Consider the following 10,706-nt stretch of genomic DNA (forward strand, 5'->3'; position numbering starts at 1 on the left):
TAGGCACAGGGGAAAAATACAAGAGTAGGCAAAAACAATGAAGGCAGAGTCATGCAGCAGCGTGCGGAGCGACCTGCCTGCGAGCAGGGTTATAGGTTACATGAAGGTTATCACCACTTGTATGGATACTAGGTTTACTGTAGGGCTGGACTCATCATCCATTCCCATTTAGTCAAAATCTTTGCACTGTCACCTTTTTGTTGTGCTCAACAACAACAAAGTGTGCATGCATCAGCCAGTAGCAATGAAGCAGCTGTCTTCATTGCTACTGACTGATAGTACTCATTCTCAAATGTATTTGCATGTCTAAGTCAGAGTTACACCCAAATATCATCCTATTTAGGGGAACCATCCATTATCCTGCAGTATCAACAATGACCAGTCTTTATAACGCAGTCCTTACCCCAACTACGACGTTACCACGCTTTACTTTAACCCGCAAGTCATTACAGCGACTTGCTGTAGGGGTGGCATTGTTAGACTAGTGTTGAATTTTTAAGTCCAACACCTTACCTACTTAAGGGTAGATTGGAGTTGGAATAGTAAGCGTCCACTAAAGCAAGTGGTTGTAGTGACTTACATGGTAAAGTAACGCGTGTTAACGTCTCAGTCAGGGTAGTGACTTCGTTGTAAATGCATGTGGGATAAATGCATGTGGGGTTCCATCGTACAAGCCTTATTTAGCACTGTGAAACCACTTTTGTAAGTGTGAAAAGTGGATTTTGCACTTGTAAAAAAATTCAGGGTTAGATATATGAAAATAGGAAGCGTGATTACCTAATTGCATTTTTTTGCGATTCACAATTAGGAAATCGCTTTTCCTAATGAATGAAAACTCTTTTGAGTTTCATTTGTGTTTAATCAGGGGTTGCAAATAGACCGAATTCATGGAAATTAATGAGGTAGTTCTTATTTGTGACCCACGGGGATTCGCTGCCATCACAGGGATGGTGGCATGCTAGGGTCCTCAAATCACCATGTCTTTGATCACTTTTAAATAAAGCAATCCTTGTTTTTTTAAACCCAGCCTGTTTCCCTTTAAGGAAAACAAGATGTATTAAGAAAAGCAAATATTTAAACTTTGACATTTCATTTTTTTAGTGTTGGCAGTGGTCTCTTGGGGACCCCTTCCCATTTGCAAAGGGGTTACCACCAACTTTCAATCAGTGGTAAATTGCTAGATTTGGCATCTGAGTTTTTTAGTCGCAAAACATTTGTACATACCATTCCAATTAGGTATGAGGAAGGGATGCACTCAACACGCCCCTTCCAAATACCGCATCACAAAACCCAAATTGTAATTCGGTTAGAAGCTACTGAATTGCAATTTGGGATTGTACATTCCAAAAAACATTTTGCGGTCTCAAATGGCCTGATTTGCTAAATCGAACTGTTTGCAAATGCAAAAATGCTTCGTACATCTAGCCCTTACTCACTCAAATATTTTAGCATGAGTAAATATACGAGCAGAGGTGGAATGTGGTCTTGGAGTGAGTGTCATAGGGCAAGAATGTGCTGCGAGTTTGTAAACATTGACAAATATACAGATTATGAGCATTTAAAAACGTGTCTATGGCCCCTTCTCACCTAGCAAAAGGTGAGGGGTTTATATCTGAGAATAACAGGGGTCATTCCTTTCCAAACTAGGACAGACAACACAGCCCGAAATTGGTGTGGGTGTTGTGGAAGGGGTTTCTACAAAGGGACATGTTTTCTGTTTCTAAAATGTAACCATGCACAAGTATGCCAGGAGTGCACCTGGAAATGTGATTGCTGAATCTTACTATCCTCCTGCTAATCGTATATATGCACCAATGGGAAGTCCTATACCTGCTGGGCAGATTTCCAACTTTCTTTCAAAATCAGACACCATGGGCCATATTTATGAGCCCCTTGTGCCGATGTTATGTCACTTTTTTGATGCATCGGTGGAGAAAACCACCAAATCATATTTATGAGGCCATGCAAAGCCACATTGAATGGCGTTGGATGGCCTCATAGGTATGGAGTAAGGCAAGGCAGCTCAAATCACTGAGCGTAGGGGAGGCATTCATGGGCATTGCGGTGGGTATTTCCACGCAACACCCAAAGATGTTGATTCATTCCCAGATCTTACGCCTCCCAAGGTGAGATGAAACAAAGAGAAATATCTTTAATTCTCCTCGTTTTATCCTCTTTTTGCATGTGCTGCATTCGGCACACATAGAAAAAGGGAAAAGACTCATAGGATTGTTCCTGTGCTGGAAGGTGTTCTTTCCTGCAGAAAACCAATCCTGCCTGTAAAAGAGGCACCCTTGCACCATGGTGCAAGGTTGCTGACATTAGCGCTAGGCTGCCAAAATGGCACCAGCGAAGGGGGAAAGGACAAGAGTGCACCATATTGGAAGAATATGATGCATTCCTGCCCTTTTCCAGGGGTGCACGATGGCGCAGCAAGGTAAGTTGCTGTGCCACCCTGTGCCATAATTCTTATAAATATGCCCCCATGTTTCTTCTTCATAAGTTCTTTGTAAAAGATTTGTGGTTGACAGCCACGTTGTATTTTCCCAGAGCATTGTAAGATGAGACATGCTGGGTGCATGTTTGTCATCGAACGTAATAAACCAATAAATAGAATGACCTTGTTGCCAAATATGAAGAGGCCCTTCAAGGAACATATGTGCAGGCAGGAAGATCTAACATTTTCAACATGAAGGGGATCTTTTAGAGCTGGCAGAAAAACAGCCTGGCTTTGAGCATTTTTTGCAACATGTTGAATGCCTGCTGCTCACCATGGTATGAAAACTTGGTAGGCTGGTTGCTTTTTCTGCTGCTTTGCAAGACAAATCTGTAAGCTAAGGTTTGCTTTTGAGAAGCAAACGGTCAATGTCCCTGACACTCACATGAGAGAACTTTGATGCTCTTTCCCTGGCAATAATTGTCAAGAGATACTTGTCAAATGTGAATGAAAATCAGAATTGAAGCCTTGTGCTGAGTTTGGCGGCCTTCAAACTACATAGACCCAGTAGTCCAGCAGCTGGTGGCACATCACAAACGAGTTTCTGGCACTGGAGCTAGTTGTGGCCCTACAGTTAGAAATGAGGAGGTTGTCTTGCCTCTAAATAAGGTGAGGAGCTAGGAGGAAGGCGGAGTGATATCCACTAATTTGTTATAGGTATTCCAATTCCACCTCCAGTAAATGAGTCCTGCATCAGCTCTGCCTTTCACTAGTTTGTCTACGAAAAGTAAATTCTCAGATGCCTTATCAAATACCCAAATGAATGCCGATCACTTCTGTCCTACACGAGACTTCAAGTGTGCTCAACTTTGAGTAATTTAACTTTAGGTATGGATTTTGACTCTTTTCCTAGATAAAAATGATTTAAAATATTTTTCATCCAATGAATTTGGTGAGTGTATATTTGGGAAAAATTGGAAAAGAAGTCTGGCATCTCTCTTATGTCACCCACTATTGAATGTCGGAGAACTGGGTGCAATATGTTTATGATGTTTTATTATGTTCTATATAGTTACCCCAATATAGGTACAGGAAGTCACCTAACCTTTCACCTATATTCTCCCCTACCATTACACTAGATAACAGTTCTTGGGACTGACCTTTTTCCTAGTTACGGTACTGCTTACTGGACATGGGATTTTCCCTGAAAACTAGCCTCCTCCATTATGCAAGAGGATTCTTGGAAACTCAGCAGAACAAACATCTCCTGCATAATAACTATGTACAAGGGTCATTCCTTCCGTCTTCCTAAGTCCAACATGACACAGCAAGGTAGAACTCCTGAGGGTACCACTTTGGGTCTATAAACACAATATCTTGATGTGGTAGTCAGAGGAGAAAAGGACTTCCATGCCGACACACTGACGCAAGACGCTGATGCTCCAGCACGTTGAATCTATCCTCGAGGTATTCTTGGCTCTACGCCTACACATATGCTAGGTCCACTTAGGTACATCTAGTTAGGATCACATCGTAGGAGTACGCATTTTACTGTCATGTATTTTATTACCTGCTTGTATTCATTGTTTTAGCACTATGGTAGAAATCTACCATCCTTTTACTCTGTTGGTGCTTAATCATTTACATATGTTACTGTCTTATGGTTGTTTTAGCACACCTATTTTACACTAGAATGACCCTGGTTCAATAAATACTTATTGTCAAATGTCTACAACATTTATTCTGTGTATCTCTCTGAGACAAAGTGAGTTGGAGTGACTGAGTGAAAAGTAATGCACTGTTTACACGATATCAGATGGGACAAAGTTGTCATGTTCGATAGTTGCCAATGACTATTCTCTACTTGGTAAGAGGGGTTTCTACTGGCACTGTACACTAGCTGGTATAGAGGCTAACATGCCCGTGGGGGTGTCAAGAATCGGTTGGACACCAATCCCGCAGTGTTTGTTGTCTAAAAGTGCAGATCCTATATAGGTTTATAGGAACTAAACAACAATTTGGGAAAGTAATAGCTTAAAATACATTTGGATGGTTGAATATCAGACTCAGGGCCCTTGGCAATAGTTTGATTCAGGTAATAGTGATGGGCAAAAGTCATTAGTGGCTGGTTGTGAGGTAATGTGGATTATTATAGGGTGTGCAACCTCACCGTGCAAAAATGACACAGGTCCAGTCAGGTTCCTTTGTAAAACCATGGCTCAGTCATGGATAGCTGTGGCTCAGAGCAGTCAGGCTTTATCAAAGGGTCACAATCAGAGAACAATTTATAAAAATATGTTGCATTTATTTCTTTAAATAGACACCTCAACAACAGACATCCACCATCGGGTTTCAGAGATATCCATTTTTAAAGAAACAATAAAGCACTGCTTTTCACTAAAGGCAATAAACCTTTGCTTTACCACAGCACTCACGGCTTAGAGTTTGCTGCAACAAGCAAGTTGAGAACAACTATATTTGCACTTTTGGAGGTGCCAGTCATAGGTACCAGTGATGTGCAGGGGAACAATTACTTACATGCTTTAGTGGTATCCTGTCAAGTTCTGAATCCTATGGTCAAATCTTCATAGAAGTCAATGTGTCCTGAGTGGTCCTGATGCAAGGGATACAGGATGCTGAGATGCTCAAGGAAGCTTAGGATGCTTAGCTGGTCTTGGGGGGGTTCTTCCCCTGGGCCCCCTTGGAGCTCAAGCTTGGTGAGAGGTAATTTTGACATATTGGGTCGAGTCCCAGTGAAGTCCTGCACAAGACCAGTTGCCACTGGTCATCTGGTTTCTGGGTATAACAAACTAATAGTGGTTGCGGACTGCTTCCTTACTGGGCCACCAAATGGCACTCAGTTGAATCTAACTAGTCCAGCAGACTCAGACGCAATTTTTAGGGGTGCCTTGGTATCCAGTGGCAATCAGGCTTTTGGTGCCAAGTCCACAAGGGTGCAGGCTTCTCAGCTTCTATGGTCCAGTGGCTGTAACCAGGAGTCAGCCAACTGAGTTGTAGAGTTACCTTCTCTGTCTGGCACTCTTGATCAACTTGCCCATGCGTGGAACACGACAGGCATAGTCTTTTCATTGCTAGCCCACAGGTGCTGTAGGTGCATTCCGGACTTTGGTGCAGCCTTTCTTTACTGAGTCCAGGGAGTAGCAGGGCAGTCCTTCTTCAGTCCTCTCTCCAGTACAGATGTGATCTGAACCCCGGGGTGTAAGGGTTCCACTTCTGTACCGGCTACAAGCCTACGGGATGTGGCAACTAACTAGTCAATGGACTACCAGGTCCCTTCGTGGCCTGATGATGACTTTGTGCAACATGTTGCATTTAGATATCCCAGAGTGCACTATTTTGTCTACTCCCAACATGGCAGACTGCTTCTCAAAGAGGTGTGTCTAACCTTTTAAAAAACAGTTTAGCCACAGTGTCTCCCTCTCTGCGCAAATTGCCAGCCTATCTACTAAGACAAAAGAGCAGCCCTTTCAAAGTGTGACTACCATTTGCCCTTTAAAGCTGGATTCCTTATTGATGCTCGCCTTTTGGACTCACACACACTCTAGCCATCCTGCCAAAAGGAGGTCACACCTGGTCCCTTAGCAGGTACTTTGTTCCTGTTCCTGAGAGAGATTCTCAACTCTCCATGGGAGGGCAGCAGGCTGTCTCAAGGACAGCAGCTGTATAAAACCAAACATACCTACTGGATAATTTTGGACAACAAAAAAGTTAGCACTGCTGAGTTCTCAGAGTGTATCTCTACACTCTTCAATTGGGCTACTAGCCTCTCCACCGTAATTACAACAATGCAAGGTTTTTACTTTCAGGACATGTAAAAATGCATGTGCTTCATTTAAATAAATTGCACCCTGCTATTAGAGCTCAATAGACCTGCCCTGGAGGTGACTTACACATATTAAAAAGAAAAGTTTGGGCTTTGCCAGTGGTTTAAATGGCGAAACTGGGGAAGCAGTTTAAACTGCTCTACTAGTCTGCAATGACAGTCTGGCTTTGCTTTATTGCATTTGTGCTGCAAACCATGAGGGACACTTAACTTACAGCCCTAGGTACCCCTCATACCATATACTAGGGACTTATAAGTAATTTAACTTATGCCAATTGGAGATAAGCTGATCAAACATATATGTTTAAGCCACAACTCAATGACAATGAGACCTGATTGGAAGGACTCATAGCACTTTCAGAGTAGAAAAACCAGTAGCATGAGTCCAAAGGTTTGGGGGTGATCATGCAAAAAGAGGCATTTCTTTACACTGGTGCAAATGAAATGAGAGCACAACACCTATTGAAGCTGGTTCACTTGTGATTTATATCTCTTAATAGACTGACTAGATTGCTCGGACCAAGATCAGCAAATCGATGAGATTTAGCTGCAAAATATTCTACAGGTGCCCCTTTAGATTAGTATTTTGCACTATCCCAATCTTTTAAAGGACACAGTACACATAAAGACACTTTCCTTTGCTGGTCATAATGTAGACACCAATTTATGACAGAAGCACAATCAGTCATAATAAATGCAACTCTCTTTTAGATAAATTGATCACTCTATACAGCTTTGAAAGACTGAATTAAACAAATCCCTAAGTTTAATTTATTTGTTTTGTTTTATTGTTACCAATTCTTCTGTCCTACAGATGTGTATGTTCACATATGTTGGCTAGTTTCTTATAACAATGGCAACACTTGCTTGACATAGTGGTAGATAAGGCATATTGGGTTTGTTAGTCATTCAACTTTGTGCAGTGTATTTTCTTGGTAACATATCTTCTTTTTGAATTTTCTCAGAGCTCTTTTTACCTCATTGTTTCTCAAACTATAAATAAATGGATTTACCATTGGAATTACAATAGTAAACATCACAGCAAACATCTTGTCTTTTTCCAGTGACACTCCAGCAGTCGTTCTCATATAAACACCAAGCTCAGTTCCATAGAACAAAAGAACAGCAGTCAGGTGAGCTGAACAGGTGGAAAATGACTTTTTCCTCCCACCGGTGGAAGACATCTTCATTATATTTGAAATAATTAACACATATGAAATAATTGTTAATATAAATGGACATAGTCCTATTACTACTCCTTCTGCAAAAGTTGCAATATTGATGAAAAATGTGTCTGTGCAAGAGAGTTTCAGAAGAGCAGTAAGATCACAAAAGAAGTGATTGATTTAATTGGATCCACAAAATGATAAAGTTGATATCAAAACAGTGTGTGGGATGGTGCCCAGAAAGCCAAGCAACCAGGAGGCAGCAGCCAGCAACACCACAGCTCTCTTGCTCATTATGACTGTATAGCGAAGGGGGTGGCATATGGCAACATACCTGTCCAGTGCCATGACCGAAAGCAAGAAAAACTCTGTGCAAATGAAGGAAGAGCAAACATAGAATTGAAGAATGCAGGCAAGGAAATTGATTGATTTATTGCCTGTTAAACAAATCTCCAACATTTTTGGAATGGTGCCAGAAGTGAAACAAATATCTAGGAAGGACAAGTTCATTAGAAAATAATACATGGGCTTCTGAAGATGAGAGTCAGCGCATATTATTGTAATTATGACAATGTTTCCTAGCAGGGTAGTTAAATACATATGAAAAAACACAATGAAAATTGGAACCTGAAGATGAGTGTTTTGTGATAACCCCAGGATGACAAATTCAGTGAAGAAAGATTGATTAAGTTTTTCCATAGTTGTCATGCTTCTTGCTTGTTGGTCAATGATTATAACGATAATCTGGAAAATAAAATACACACTTTTTAAAGCAGTTATAACATTGAAAATAATATTCTTTTGTCTGCTACTATCAAGTAAAATGGACCATGAAATGTATTAGTTTATGATTTTATTTTAGGGCACACAGGGTAATTGACCTAGAGTTTTTGTCCGACAGGCATTAACAACAGCTTATGGCTGTCATAACCTTACTAAACATATGAATATGTAATTAAGGTTTTCAAATTTGATTAAAAGATTTAATAGCAATCAGTAAGCAATATAAAATGCACTTGTAAATTGTTCAAATCTTTCTCCTGAAAACCGCTCTCATTTAAAGGAATTGATATTGTAATAATGGGGGACGTATGGAGGGCCTTGAAGGAAAGTGGTAGTGGCAAAGCACCAGGTACCAATAGGGTCCTACTCAATGTTTTTTGTGAACCTGTATTCTTTGGGCATCTTTGATCACAAATGTTTGAACAGTATTGTTACATTTGGCCCACCGCCTACTTGGGGTTCACTGACAAAATATACCTTATCAAAGTATTGCCCTACCAAAAAATCATGACCAAAATATTGTTGTCAAAAATATCGTCATCCTTAACTTATAATGGTAAGTACAAAAATATTGAAAAAGAACATTTGTTGTCATTAATATCATTGAATTAAATATTGTTTTTAAAATATATATCAATATGAAATTTTAAATATATAATAATATTAAAGGGGTTTATAAAGCGCATGGCGACGCCATCCCGGCGTGTCCCCGCGCTGTGGAGAGAGAGGCAGACGAGGTAGAGAGGCCAGAAACTAGAGGGTATACAGGTAAGTTTTTAATAGTTTTCTAAATTTAGTTTCAGTATCCGCTAGCCTGATGTTCACTGGAAGAGAGTTCCATTTATTGGCCGCTAACACTCTAAAGGAGCGACCTCCCATTCTGGCTTTTCTTGTCCGGGGGATTTTAAGCAGGCCAGTTCCCGTAGAGCGTAGTGTTCTATTAGGCTCGTAGGTGATGGCTAGATTCGTCAGATAAGGAGGGGGTTTGTGCGAGGTGATCCTATAGCACATTAAGAGTGCTTTGAATAAGATCCTCTTTTTTATTGGTAGCCAGTGTAGAGCAGCCAAAGTAGGTTTGGAGGCTGCTCTTTGGGTAGTCTAAGGACTAATCGTGCTGCCGTATTTTGGAGAACCTGCAGTCTCCTGATGTTCTTTTCCGTGGTTCCTAGGAGTAACACATTGCCGTAATCTATACGGGAAGTCACTAAGGCTTGGGTCATGGTTCGTCTGGCCTCTAAAGGAAGAAGGTCCAGCGTGCGATTGAGGGTCTCCAGAACCCCGAAGCATTTCCCTACTACTCTATGAATATGACCATCAAAAGAGAGTTTGGGATCAACCCATATACCTAAATTCTTAGCTTCCTTACAGGGAATAGGTAAAGGGCCAAGACAAGGTGGCCACCATTCTCTTGTCCAGCTTGCATCATTACCTCCTATCACTAATACCTCCGTTTTAGAGCCATTAAGCTTCAAGCAGTGTTGGTTCATCCAGCCTGCAAGATCCTGCATACAGGCTTTAAAGTTGGCGGCTGCTAAGGTGGGTGCCTGGGATAGGGAGATAAGCAGTTGGGTATCGTCGGCGTATGAAACTAATTCAACACCGTACGATTGAACCACATCTGCCAAAGGAGCCATGTATAGGTTGAACAGGGTGGGGCTCAGGGCAGAGCCCTGAGGCACCCCCTGTTCTAAGGCTATGCTGTCTGAGAGGAAGGTTCCCCTCTGAACCTGAAAGCAGCGGTCTGTAAGGAATGCTTTCAGCCATCCCAGTGCCGCCTTGGTGACCCCGGCTTTGTTTAGACACTGTAGCAAGATGGAGTGTGCTACAGTGTCAAACGCGGCACTGAGGTCCAGCATAATAAGTGCCATAGTATGACCCGCATCTGCTCCAGCCCGTAGGGTTTCAATCGCTCTAAGGAGAGCTGTCTCCGTGGAGTAACCCGACCGAAAGCCAGATTGAGAGCTATGAAGGAGATTGTTGGTTTCCAGATGGGCCATGAGCTGTTGATTGGCTATTTTCTACTTTCGCGAGATAAGGTAGCAGAGAGATGGGGCGTAAATTTTAAAGGGTGTCTTGGCTCACATTGGGTTTCTTTTTAATTGGGAGTACAATAGCTTTCTTCCACACTTCAGGAAGAGTGGCTGAGGCAAAGGAGACTTGGAGCACATGTCTAAAGTATGGTTCCAGTACTGTTAAGCTCGCTCCTAGTACCTTAGGAGGAGCCGGGTCACGGGGGGAACCTGACTTGATACTTTTACATATGCTTGTAAGTGTTTCTGGAGAGGGAACCGAAAAGCAGTGTAAGCATGACTCTGTGGAACTAACTCCTTCACTTTCCATAAAATCATGACCGGATGTCGAGTTTCCAGAGAAGTTGGCATAGATGTCTGTTATCTTTCCAGAGAAGTATTTGGCGATTTTATTACACGTTTCCACAGAGTCCGTATGGGACATATTATCATTGGTTAGCACAGAG

At 41.7% G+C, this 10,706-nt stretch overlaps 1 pseudogene; it reads right to left on the minus strand.

The window, feature by feature from the left end:
- Positions 1 to 7,186: 7,186 nt before the first annotated feature.
- Positions 7,187 to 8,185, minus strand: LOC147700576 (olfactory receptor 1C1-like; annotated as a pseudogene).
- Positions 8,186 to 10,706: the final 2,521 nt, after the last annotated feature.

Source organism: Lissotriton vulgaris, chromosome 7 (genome assembly GCF_964263255.1).
Source record: "Lissotriton vulgaris chromosome 7, aLisVul1.2, whole genome shotgun sequence".
NCBI lineage: Eukaryota > Metazoa > Chordata > Amphibia > Caudata > Salamandridae > Lissotriton > Lissotriton vulgaris.